This window comes from Sarcophilus harrisii, chromosome 2, assembly GCF_902635505.1.
Source record: "Sarcophilus harrisii chromosome 2, mSarHar1.11, whole genome shotgun sequence".
Taxonomy (NCBI): domain Eukaryota; kingdom Metazoa; phylum Chordata; class Mammalia; order Dasyuromorphia; family Dasyuridae; genus Sarcophilus; species Sarcophilus harrisii.
Genome location: NC_045427.1, coordinates 597,581,032 through 597,593,139, shown reverse-complemented (window position 1 = coordinate 597,593,139; position 12,108 = coordinate 597,581,032). Strand labels below are relative to the sequence as shown.

At 36.5% G+C, this 12,108-nt stretch overlaps 1 protein-coding gene and 1 long non-coding RNA gene across 8 annotated transcripts in view; one reads left to right on the top strand and one right to left on the bottom strand.

Annotated features, from left to right (window-relative positions):
- Window positions 1–12,108, bottom strand: part of LOC105749025 — a 45,966-nt gene that overhangs the window by 4,045 nt on the left and 29,813 nt on the right. Inside the window, exon 4 of one of the 2 annotated variants that reach the window (XR_004232525.1) lies at window positions 9,423–9,483. The exons of the other annotated variant lie outside the window; for it this stretch is intronic. This is a non-coding gene — a long non-coding RNA (uncharacterized LOC105749025). The remainder of the gene's footprint in view (window positions 1–9,422; window positions 9,484–12,108) is intronic. 2 annotated transcript variants of the gene reach the window in all.
- Window positions 1–12,108, top strand: part of CPEB1 (cytoplasmic polyadenylation element binding protein 1) — a 73,277-nt gene that overhangs the window by 38,780 nt on the left and 22,389 nt on the right. The window lies entirely within an intron of this gene.

Genomic DNA, 12,108 nt, shown 5'->3' with positions numbered 1-12,108 from the left:
CTTCCTGTTTTCAGTGGCTTCATTGCTTTAGTTTGAACTTTTTAAACAGTAATAGAGTTGAATTTGTGTTAAACCATCTATGCTTTCTATGAAGATAGTCTTGTGATCAATAGCACATGATTGTATATTAAGAGCTATAACCCGTTGTTGAAGAAACGAGCAGCTCTATATGGACACCCGGCCTATGACCTTGCCCTTAAAGTGGGACATTTTAATTTGTCATAGGCAAGATAAGATTTGTTGCTGAAACCACAATTCCTTATTCTTAGAGCTTGGGTATTCGTGTCAGCTCTTTCTTTTCCATCTCTGTACTATGTACCTTCTTCGTCTCCATCCATGAGTATGCTGCCTCCTTGGATTGGGATGTAAAACTCCTACCACACAGCTGTGTTACCAGATCTTTTTCTCACCAACAAAGCAAGAACATTCAGCCCACGTTTCTTTGCCCACACTGCTTCCCTAGTCCTAGGACTGGATGGACTCCTTCAGAGGGAGTAGGAGTTCTGATAGGTCAGTAACTGTCCTCCATAAAGAGAGAGTTTGAGGGGGAAAAAAGGTGTATGGGACATGTGGTTGTTACTGGACATATTAAGCCATCTGATCTGAGAGTACACGTGGAAGTGCACATTTCAAGGAAATTGTATCTTAATTGTGCATATACAAATTCCAGAATGCCATGATTGTTTGCTTAGGCTGTGTTCAGTGATGGGAGGCTTTGTCCTTTGAGACAAACTTGCTGCTGTGGTAAGTTTAACTATTTTCTATAACCCCAAGTGTTTAGACATTTTGAGAAAAGGAGTTAAAATGTAGTAAGGTTTTTTAAAAGTCTAGTATTAGACTCTTAGTTCTAAAAGGGATTTTGTTTATACTTTAATATATTTAACATGTATTGGTCATCCTGCCATCTAGGGGAGGGGGTGGGGGGAAGGAGGGAAAAATTGGAGCTATTGTCAATATTGTAAAATTACCCATGCATATAACTTGTAAATAAAAAGCTATTTTAAAAAAAAGGGATTTTAGATATTTTGTCTAGTCTGTCTTCCTCACATTTTCTCCCAAGCCATCCAAAGATTTTTTTTATTTGTATGACAATCCCCGACTTACTAAAACTCAGGAGAATCAAAAATTGTCCTGTCAAGCAGTCCAACTTCAAAGACAAGACTATTTAAGCTGAGAGTTTGTTTTTGATATTTCAAATCTATGTTAAGAGGAACCTCCCTGATATTGGCTTCTATGGGATTTTTAGTTATTTCTACAAAGTCCACATTGACTTAAGTTTGTCCATGTGAACTCCCCTTGACCCATGTCTGTTTTGTTTCTATGTACTGAGTATTCTGTCATCCAAATCTTGGTGTGCATTGATCGAGTTTTGCATCCTTGTTGGCTTATTTTGGGTAGATCTTGAGGCTCTGAACAACCCCAGTAAGATTGATTTAAGTCATGTAGGAGCATTTGGGGGAGGTGGTGGAGAGTGGGGACTAATGGAGAGCTTATTTGAATATACTCAATTATCTTACAGATGTTTTAGATGAGCTTTGCTTAGGGCACTAATATTTAGGAAGTTGGTCATAATCACTAAGTAGATGATAGTATACATTTTCTGTCCATCTAAGTAGAATTTGTCCAGTTTCATATAAAAGTAATTTGAAGACTCCAATTACAAGCAAACCTCTCTAAAGAGATGTTAGCCCTTTGGCAAGCATCTTTTTTGGTTCATTATGTTTGAATTGAAATTAGCACTCTCCTTAAGGAATGAGATTCTGGAAACCCATCCTTTCTCAACCAAAGAGGTTCATCCTTGCTCAGCCAGTAAGTACAGAAACGGAAGATTCAGACTAGTGTTTTCTCTTGCAGTAGAGTTTATTTTTATAATGGAGCATTGTTTAATAGAACTGTCATCTGGGGAATTGGGATTTGGACAGGTTGGTAATCCCTGTGCCTGGTATAGAAATAACTAATAAATATAATTCAAAATTTTCAAATCAAAGTATCCTGTGATATTAAAGGAGACAGCATCTCATCAAAAACGTGTTTTGTAAGAACCTAAAAATGAACTTCTTGGTTCTGCTACCTGTCCCAACTTCTAATCAATCAATCCACTAGTCCTCTCAGCATCAGGTTTTCTCAGTATCTGCCAGTTGGAGCCAGCTAGGAAAGAGCTGAGTTGTCATCCCTCTTGACTGAGGCTGCAGCTCTGGTTTCTTCCAAGTAGCCTTTCACATGAAACCAGTAATAATGAACCTATATCAATATCTGCTACAGCATCTTAGAATCCAGGGCTCTGGATAATGTCACTCTTGGTATAGGTGATCCCCCCTATAATTTTGAGGTGTGTGTTTTGGGGTGCTTATTCATTTCAAGATCTGAGGAGAAATAACCAACATGGAATGTGTTTTTTACATCAATATAATTAACTTACTTGGACTGTTATGGTCACCATTATTTATTTGATTCCTACATTCCAAAGGCAGGTGAGTTATAATCATGTCACATTATAACTGGATGGAAAAATTCCCTTTGTATATGACTGGGTCAGGGTAGCTTATGATGCGGAAGCATTTTCTGTATGTAGAAATGTTAAATGTGACTTGGGACATTAATGATGCTTTTGAATCACAGAAGAGGATATTCAGTTGTTGTGCCTAAAATAATGTCCATTGTGGGAGGACCTAAAGCAGAGTTTGCTACATTATGGCCTGAGAACCAAATCTACAATTTGTACAGCCAGGGTCTAAGAAAGATTTTTTTTTTTAACATTAAAAAAAATACTTTAAAACTATATTTTAAATGTATTTATTACACGTATGGAAATCATTTTTGCTTAATCTTTATCTAAAGGAATTATGTAGCAAGATTACTGGCTTAAAACCAGGGATATCTGAGTCCTCGTCTTTAGTCCTTCATGTGTGACCTTGGGCAAAATACAATGCCTTCAAACTCTCACAAAGAACATGAGAAGTTAATTAGGTGACCCTGTAATATAGGATCTGTGCTTTTTTTTTTTTTTTTAACATTGTGATAACTTTTACTATAATAATTTTCTTTTGTAACTTGTATATTTTATTTCTCTTTAGGCATTTATTATTTTTAGAAGAGGTTCTTAGGCTTCATCAGACTGCCAAAATGGTTTAAGATTAAAAGCCCCTCCTGTAGAAGGATAATATTCTACTTTGCCTTCAGGAGGTTGGAAGTAGGATGAGGAATTTAGAGGCCTATTGTAGTTAAAGTTCAGAAATGCAATGTGTGCTGCTTTAGTATGGTGGCTCCCTTCAAGAAAGGCTTTTAGGGCATTTTGGGGGGATGATTTAGATGGGATGTAGGATTCATCTTTTAGGTAAATCATCTGTTTCTTTGTTGGCTAAGGTTGCTTATAGTTCTTGTTGTAATAAAACAATACTTGGGAGGATATTTGGGATTAGGACACTGTCCTTAAAAAATGAAATAGAGACTTTAGGGTTTCAAACTTTGGTTATACTTAAAGGAAAAATAAGCCCTTGTAACAAGATAATTGGGAGACTCTAGGGGATGATTGAGCAGCTGTAAGGTGAGTTGTTGGGGTAAATGATAGGAAGTACGGATTTATAACAGCTGGGATTTAGAAGCATTACTTTTGAAATTAGCTAGGTGGAATCAGACATTAACAGAGACAAGAAACCAAGCTAGGATGGGGAGGAGTGTGTAGGGTAGGAGTGAGAGTTATATATTCAAGGAAATCTTAGAGGAAATTAGTGACTGTTAGAACAGTGTCAAAGCCCAGCATTAGGAATTCAGGTTTATGAATTTTTGGGGAAGATACCAGTTTTACAACAGGCCCTGAAACTGGAGGAAAGAAACATATTGGTTATGTATTTAGTCAGTTTTAATATTGTGTGATGGTGTTATCTATATGGCACTTACATTCATCTAATTAGAAAAGAAAAGAAAACTATCTCCTGATGTGCTTTGGATGTGTCTTTTTTTAGGTATTGGGATAAAATTATAGGTTATACTGTTTCATTATTTTATTAGACCTTTCTCTTGATAGTAAGGGAAACTATGTTCTTGTTGCTTTGCCTACATTATTACATAAATAACTCCTTGGTAATATGCTCACTTGAGGCCTGGAATCACTGTGAATGATTTAAGGTCTCAATTTTGTAACAGAATATTCCCCTACTAGGACACTTACCTAGATTTAGAATAAGCATCCTAACCTGAGGAATTGGCCTTATGAAGAATGTTGTGCAGTAAAAATGTTGGGGGAAGGGAATGGACTAGATTAGAGGTTTAAAAAAAAATTGTATTCATTGCTGTTCATTTTAAATCAGGTTCCCATCTATCTATGTGAACTTTGGGTTGGCATGGTATTGAGGTACGTTGAATGATTGGGGAGATGTGGGCTAAAAAAACTTGAGCATTTGTTGTCTCTGTGACCCTGATTCTGCCACTCCCTACACTAGTGGCTTTGTGCTGCTGGGGAATGCATTAGAAAGTTCCGGTGATGACTCAGCTGTAAAATCCACAGGAGCTGGCAAAGGAGGATGAAAGTAGAGAAAGTTAACAATTAGTCTAAAAATATTATTGCTGATTTGGTCTCCCACAGCCTTCGTGCTATCGTATTAATGAGCTGCAATCCCATTCTAGGCACTTAGCTCACCACGACGTGCCTGAGATGTATCTGCGGCCCCTGCCAGACACAGACTGAATATGAACAAGGGACAGCAGTCCCTCTGCAATAGTGACAGTGTCTCCTTGTCATTGGCCTCATCAGATAGTGAGCTGATTTTTAGTTATAAAAATTAGATTTAAGTTGTGAATTTAGAACAAACTTTTCTAGCATAAGTTTGAGAGAACTTCTAGGACTTGAGAGTAGCATTTGCAATTAATGAGGATTCTAGAATATAGTGACTTTTCTACTGTGGTTTGTAATTGTAATGGTAATGTAGTGATGAGACCTTTGGGGTACTCATCAATTTTATTACCAACTCTTCCAACTAACACTGCTTCTTTAGAATCTTGGCAGGTTGCTTAAGGAGATTATAAGAGTAGCAGCTGTGACATCTATTAGTGGTAGAATTTCCCTGCCTACTATGGCAAGAGAGAGACCTGCTAATTTCACTGACTGTAATTTATCTGGCGTGGAATATTCCATATCCAGAAACTGGGTCAGGGAGACCTTGGAAATGTGGCTTTTCTCCCCAGAAGTAAAGCTTTCCTATCCCTTTCTGTAAGTGATGAGGACAAGGTCAGAGGGTAAAGAAGGTTTTATTATATGGTGTTCAACCCAAAATTGTACTATTCAGTATGGTCCTGAGTCTGTGAAATGGTCTTTATAAGCCAGGATCATGAAGGTTTCATCTTTGGAGGGAAGAAATCAAGACCTTTTTCCTTTTACTCATGTAGATGTCTAAATTTAATATGAATTAGGATGTACCTACTGCCTAATCCTAATAAAAAAATCTTGAGACAACACCTTATCACCACCTGTTGGCACATAGATGCTGGTTACCTTTGAAGGTAGTAGTAACAATGATTGCTTTATGAGGCCTTTATACTTCAATATGTTTGGTCCCAGAGGCTTGGCTTCCATGGGCCTTTGACCATGGATGAAATTGGTCAAAGTAGGATGACCTTTTTTTTTTTTTTTTTAATGCCATGTTCCTTTTACTTTTGGCTAGAAAGATCTTGCCTTATTTGTTTTTTCCTGTTTTTCTTACAGTTTGACAATTCGGTTCTATTAAAGGTAGTTTCCATTGTTTGTGGGAAACTAAAGCACAGAGATGAGAATTTGTCCTAGAAGTTTTACCCTAATGCAGAACTAGAATTTGAACTTAAGCAACTTGGTGAATTTTGCAGTGCTCACATGGATCTCAAATGTCATTAATGATGTTTCGTTATGAATTGAAACTCTCCCACCATTCTTAATTGTTTTTAGTTTTGACCATGTCTTTCCATAAATTTGAGTCTTGGGACCTTCTTCAGATTTTCTTGACATTCTTGGTCACTATTGACATATCTGGGTTCCTTTTAAATTATTCCTTTTATTACATGACTCAACTTTTTTTTCTCATCACACACTTCTTGGGCATTCATTACATTAATTTTACTGGGTAGTTCCTTTTTGTAATATATGCAGCGTGCTCATAATTATTGTGTAATTCACTTTGCCATTTGGTGATATCAACTTAAATTCTTTGAATACTAATATCATACAATATCACCAGATTTTCCAAAGGCGATAATCTATCCTGTCTCTGGATCCAAGTCAGTATTCTTAGAGACAAGTTTTACAGGCTTTCCTTCCAAAGTTCTTGTCTGGATAACAGCCATTCTTCATTTATCTGGTCTTTGCTATATTCTTGGACTAAACTCAGTAATCGAGAATTTCAAATGCTAATTCAGTTACATCTTGCTGGATTCCACTTGGTTCTGTTTGACTATCACCTATCAAAGTGATATTTGCCATATTGCTTTGTCTTGTATCTTTGTACCACATTAGATAAGTCATCATTTCCACAGAGTAGTTCAAAGCCCTATGTTGAGTATCATTTGTATCTAAACCATAAAATGAAGGGGGGTATAGGCTTCGGGCTGTTCTAGCTACATACTATAAGTATTTTAGTACTATCCTATAACCATTCATTCAATTAATATGTCAGTAGCTTCCTACGCCACAGGCTCCATGCTAAGCTTGCTATTAAGATAACTGAAGTTTTTTTTTTAAACGATAACTAAAATGTTGTCTGTGGTCTGGGAACACAACAATACAAAGCAAAAAGTGAGGAATATCATGTTGATATTTATATAGTGTTTACACACATTCTTCTTTGAAGCCCAATATAGTTTTATTCGTTCCATCTTCAGTGTCTAAAAAGACACTTAAACCTCCACATTCATTGATTTTTCAAAAACAGTTTTAGTATTGTGACAGCATAGAAGCCATATTTTTAAGGGTGCGTTGATCTTGAAGTAGAAACATTGAGTTCAAGAATTTGGTCATTAAAGTAATTTTGCTTAGGGTACATAAGGTCAAAGGCAGACTTTTTGGGGGGAGGCTTGTGAAAGTCAAAGCATGTTTTTAAGACCTTGGAAATGGAAGTAATAAATGTGTTATTTCAAGTGGCTACTGTGTGCCATATATGCTAGGCACTGGTAATACAAATTAAAAGAATAAACCCTACTCAGTGAATTTACATTCTGTTTGGCAGCGACATGCAGCGTAGACTGGAATGGTAAGAGGGCTAAGGTACGATACCAGTTGGAATTCTAGAAAATGGGAGAGTTTGGGGAAAACATACATTCAGTTTCTTAACATGTTGAGTTTAAGATAACCCTATAGTATTTAGTTTGAAATGTCTAGTAGGCAATTGGAAGTTTGAGATTTGACGTCAATCAGGATGGATCTGGATATATAGAATTGGGAGTTACCTACATAGAGATATTCGTTAAATTTGGGGGAACGGGAAGAAAGGTTGACTCATCAGTTCCAAGTTACTAAGAAGGTATAAATCAGATGTTGTAGAGTGAGGTCCTGAAGGAGATTGGGGTGGAAGGAGGTGCTTTGTAAATATGGGATCATCTCTCTGCTGAGACAAGGGAGGAAGGATGAAGAAAGATGCAGGAGAAATTGGAGGGAAGTAATTTAAAGGGAAGTTTATAGTATTGGGTAATCTTTAGAGTTAGGAGGAAGGGATTTCTGGAAAGGGAGAGCTGTGGTTTGGATAGTGTCAGGGCTTTGAAGTATTATGACATATTGAACATATCAAAATGAATATGGAAACCAGAAAACTATGTTCCAGTAGAGTCTGGTGTTACTTGTATGACCATGAACATATTATCTCTGAGAGCCTCAGTCTCTGTATCTGCAAAGTGGAAGGGGGGGGAGATGATTGTACCACATACCTTAGGATTGTTGTTATTTGGAAGTGCTTTTCAAATTTTATAACATTGTAAAATGATGTTTATGTAAAATATTTTAAATAGCTGCTGTGGGGAGTAAAATGTAGTAAAAAAAAAAAAGATGGTTGTCATGAAGGACTTAATCCATATCATTATTTTCTGACGTGGGCAGCTGTAAAAAGCTTTGTATTGGACCAAGTACAGAATGAGTTAATGTCTGATTAGCAAGATCATGTGGCAAGGGTTTCTGGAGTATTAGCAAGAGCATCACTTGCAATTCTTGCTAAGTATGAAGTGTCTGATGGTACTGGACAAGGTTTTGATAAAGGAGTGAATTGGCATGGTCAGTCAGAATCCTAGAGCTTTAACTTCCCATGTTGTATCCTGATGTTGTAAAATCTTACACATTTTTTGGGGGGGGACAGTGAACAGCTGAGTGTAATGCTTAATTAATAACTATTAGGAAACCCACATTGTAGAACAGAGTATGCCATAATGAAATATGATAGTGCATCTAAGATGGGATCAGCATTTTATAACATTGGGATGGGCAGATGAGTCTTGGAGTGATAAAATGTAGGACTAGGCCAGTGAAGTGTAAGCTTCTTATAGGCAGGGTGCTGTCATTTCTGTCTTTTTATCCCTAGGACAGTGACTGGTCACAGAGTTCCTAATAAATGTTTGGGGACAGAATTGGGAAGAACTTTAGTCTAATTCTCCCTCCTTTTTATTCATCAAACAGGGAATAGCCTTGTGGCCTCAGAAAAATTGACAAAGCTAAGTGCTTGTGCAAGAAGTATCATCTAGCTAAATAATCATTACTGTTATTAGCAATAGTTAACATTGGCATAGCATGTGAAAACTTCCCAACTTATTAGGCACTAGTTTAGACCCTAAGGATACAAAGATGAAATGGGCCTCTGGATTCAGAAAGCTTTGCACAACTTCCTTCCTAGAACACAAGCTGTGGGGGGGTGGGGTGGGGTAGTTTCAGCAGGGAGGCATCAGCCTCAGATCATGTAGGTGGGTAGCATTCAAACTGAACTTTGAAGAAAATTAGGGATTTTAAGAGGCAGAAGTGAGGAAGGCATACATTCTGGGCTGGGGAAAAGGGGAGACATACTGTTGCAAAGGAATGGGATAGAGATAGGACCTTCCCAAATGAGAAAATTTCATATTGCCATCTCTGTATCCTAGTCTTTGTGAGTTGCCCTAAAGCACTAAAGTTTAATGATCCTGTTTTCAAGAGTTACAAAGCCAAGATGTCAGACATAATTGGACCTTTGGAGGTAACTAGATAGAATAATCTATAGAATAAGGGACTTGAATCAGGAAGATCTGAGTTACAATTCTTTCTTAGACACACTAGCTGTGATGATCCAGGGTAAGTCACTGACCCTCTCTTAGCCTTATTTTCTTCTTCTGCAAAATGCAGGTAATAGCTCCTATTCTCCTAAGGCTATTGAGAACCAAAGGAGATAATAATTTGTAAAGTGATATGTAAATTTTGAAATGCTGGGTAAAGTCAGCTTTAAAATGCTCACTAGTTATTTTGTTCCTGGGTCCTCCTGGCTCTGAGGCTTTTATTGTTATTCCATGGTATCTCTGCAAAGGCAATAGAGATGGAAACTGGTTAATAGAGAGCACACACTTTGGTTGAAGTTAGAGTGATTTAAAGGAAGTAATGCATGAAGAAGCTAGAATGGTTAGAACTGGGTTGAAGGACTTTAAATGGCAAACAGATTGATATTGTAGTTTATTGTGTAATTAAGTAATTGGTCATTTGAGACTTTATCACTTTTTATAATTCTGTGATTGGAGAAATAATTGAGGTAAGAAGACCCATTGAAGCTGCTATGGATAAGTGGTGTTGAGGGCCAGAGCTAAGATGATGGCTCTTTGAGTGGAGAAAAGAATATGAAGACCAAACTTGTATGGGGAGAATCAGTAAGATCTGATAAATTGTGACTGCATCTGTGGATTGAGGCAGAAGGAAGAGCAGAGGATGATTTCAAGGAGAAAAGGTACTCTCCATGGAAGGAGGGAAATTATGAGAAGGTGTGTGGTTAGAGGGAAATTGAAATTTGATGAGGAAAAAAAGATGTAGCTATTTTTTTAGCTCAAGGGCTCTTAACTTTTTTTTTTTTATCATGGATAACTTTGGCAGTCTGAAGCCTGCTCTTCTCAAAATGATTTTTAAAGGAATAAAATAGAATTATAAAATAAACCAATTATATTAACAAAATGTTTTTTTTTTTTTTTAAAAGAGGCTTACGAACCTTAAGTTGAGAATTACTTAAGATGAAGACTCTGAAGGGTTTAGATACTGCAGAACATTATTACTAGTCTTGTGTTGTTGTGGTATAGATGTTGCCAAGGGTAAAACCTAAAAAAGGACTGTCTGCCATCACTGTATAGTTTGGGATGGGGGGGGGGGAAAAGAATAAAGAAAAGTAGAATCCTGAAAGGATCAAACTAAAATTTCTTGTGAACCTGAAAAAATACTATAGGGAAAGGCGGCCTTTTTAGCAAAATTGTGAATTAGTTTTTTGTTTTTGTTTTTTTTCTCCCATTTTAATATTCCTTCTACAGTCCTGGTCTCCTTTTACTAGCTTTAAAACTTGCCCCCAAACATCAGAAACAAGCTATTTTCTACTTTTTTTTTTAAACTGGACCAGTTTTTTTCCTCTATCAAAATTTCCTTATTACATCTCTCAGTAATTGGGGTTCTTAATCTTAGATTTCTGTGTATCATGGATCCCTTCGGCAGTTTTAAGCCTATGGATGCCATTCACAATGTTTTTAAATGCAAAAAAATGTAGATTATAAAGAAAACAAATTATGTTGAAATAGTTATGAGAAATATGTTTATGCATATATAAATTTAAAATAAGTTCATGAATTATAGGGTAAGATCTTCTTAGCTATTTCTTCTGTAAGTTCTTTTGTACTTTTGCTGCATAGAAAATTAGTGAACTCATTCATTTTAGAGTTGAATACCTAAACACTCAATGTGTTACTTTTCCAGGTGTTGGTTTAGTGATAAAAAGGATAAGCTCAGGCAGATAGTGTCCAGTTTCTTTTTTCTTTTTTTTTTTTTTTTTTTCCCAATGTGGTCAAAGGCAGTCAGGTACTACCAAAAAAGTCCTGGTGCCAGTTAATTCCAGAATACATGAGCTTTACATGTTCTTACCAAGCTACTTTGCCTTCTGTTGCTTTGAATCTTTAAAGAGGTTTATAGAATTATAGGAAGTATTTTAGGGTTGTAGTATGGGAACCATCTGGAAAAATTCAGGAGGGAACTTTATTTGAGAGCGGCACTCTGCACGTAAAGTATTTTAAGTCCATTATTTCATTTGTCTTCATAAATGTAGTGCCCCATTTTACAGATGAAGGAAGTGGCCTAGAGAGATTGAAACTAACCTAAGATCATTTAGCTAGTAAGTTTTTGAGGCCATGTTCAGGCATCAACAAGTACTTGTTATGTATTAGGCATCAAGTTAAATGTTAGGGATTTAAAAAAAAATAAAAGACAAAAATATAATAGCTGCTTAAGGGGAGTTCACATTGTGAAATGTGGTAGGCAGGAGAGAGGAGGAGGCCAATGAGAGGTATCTCAAAGGCACTAGTAGCCAGAGTGGATCAGCAAAGGTATTCTTCTGCAAGGATGGCATTTGAGCTGTCTTAGAGGAAGTCTGTGGTCTTCAAATGAAGAGAATGGGGAGAGGGAACAGCTAATAGCTAATGAAAAGGCACTGAATTTTAAGGAGAAAGGAGTATTGGCAAGTAGTCAGTGTCAGTAGATCTTGGTGTAGGGAGCAAAAAAGTTCATTGATTTTAGAATGTCTTTTAGAAGCCAGAAAACATTTCTATATTTGATTTTGGTGTCAATAAGGATCCATAGGAGTTTGAGTAAAGGAAATGACATAGTCATACTTGAACTTTATTTTTTTAACCACAGCATATTTCTTTTTTAAAGTAGTATTTTATTTTTCCAAATATATACAAAGATAAGTTTTCAACATACACTCTTGCAAAACCTTGTGTTCCAAACTTTTCTTCTTCCCTCACCCCTCTCCAAGACAACAAGCAATCAAAAATGTTAAACATGTGCAGATCTTCTAAACATATTTCCATATTAGTCATGTTGCACAAGAAAAATCAGATCAAAAGGGGAAAAAACACAAGAAAGAAAAACAACAGCAAAAGGTGAAAATACTATATTCTTTT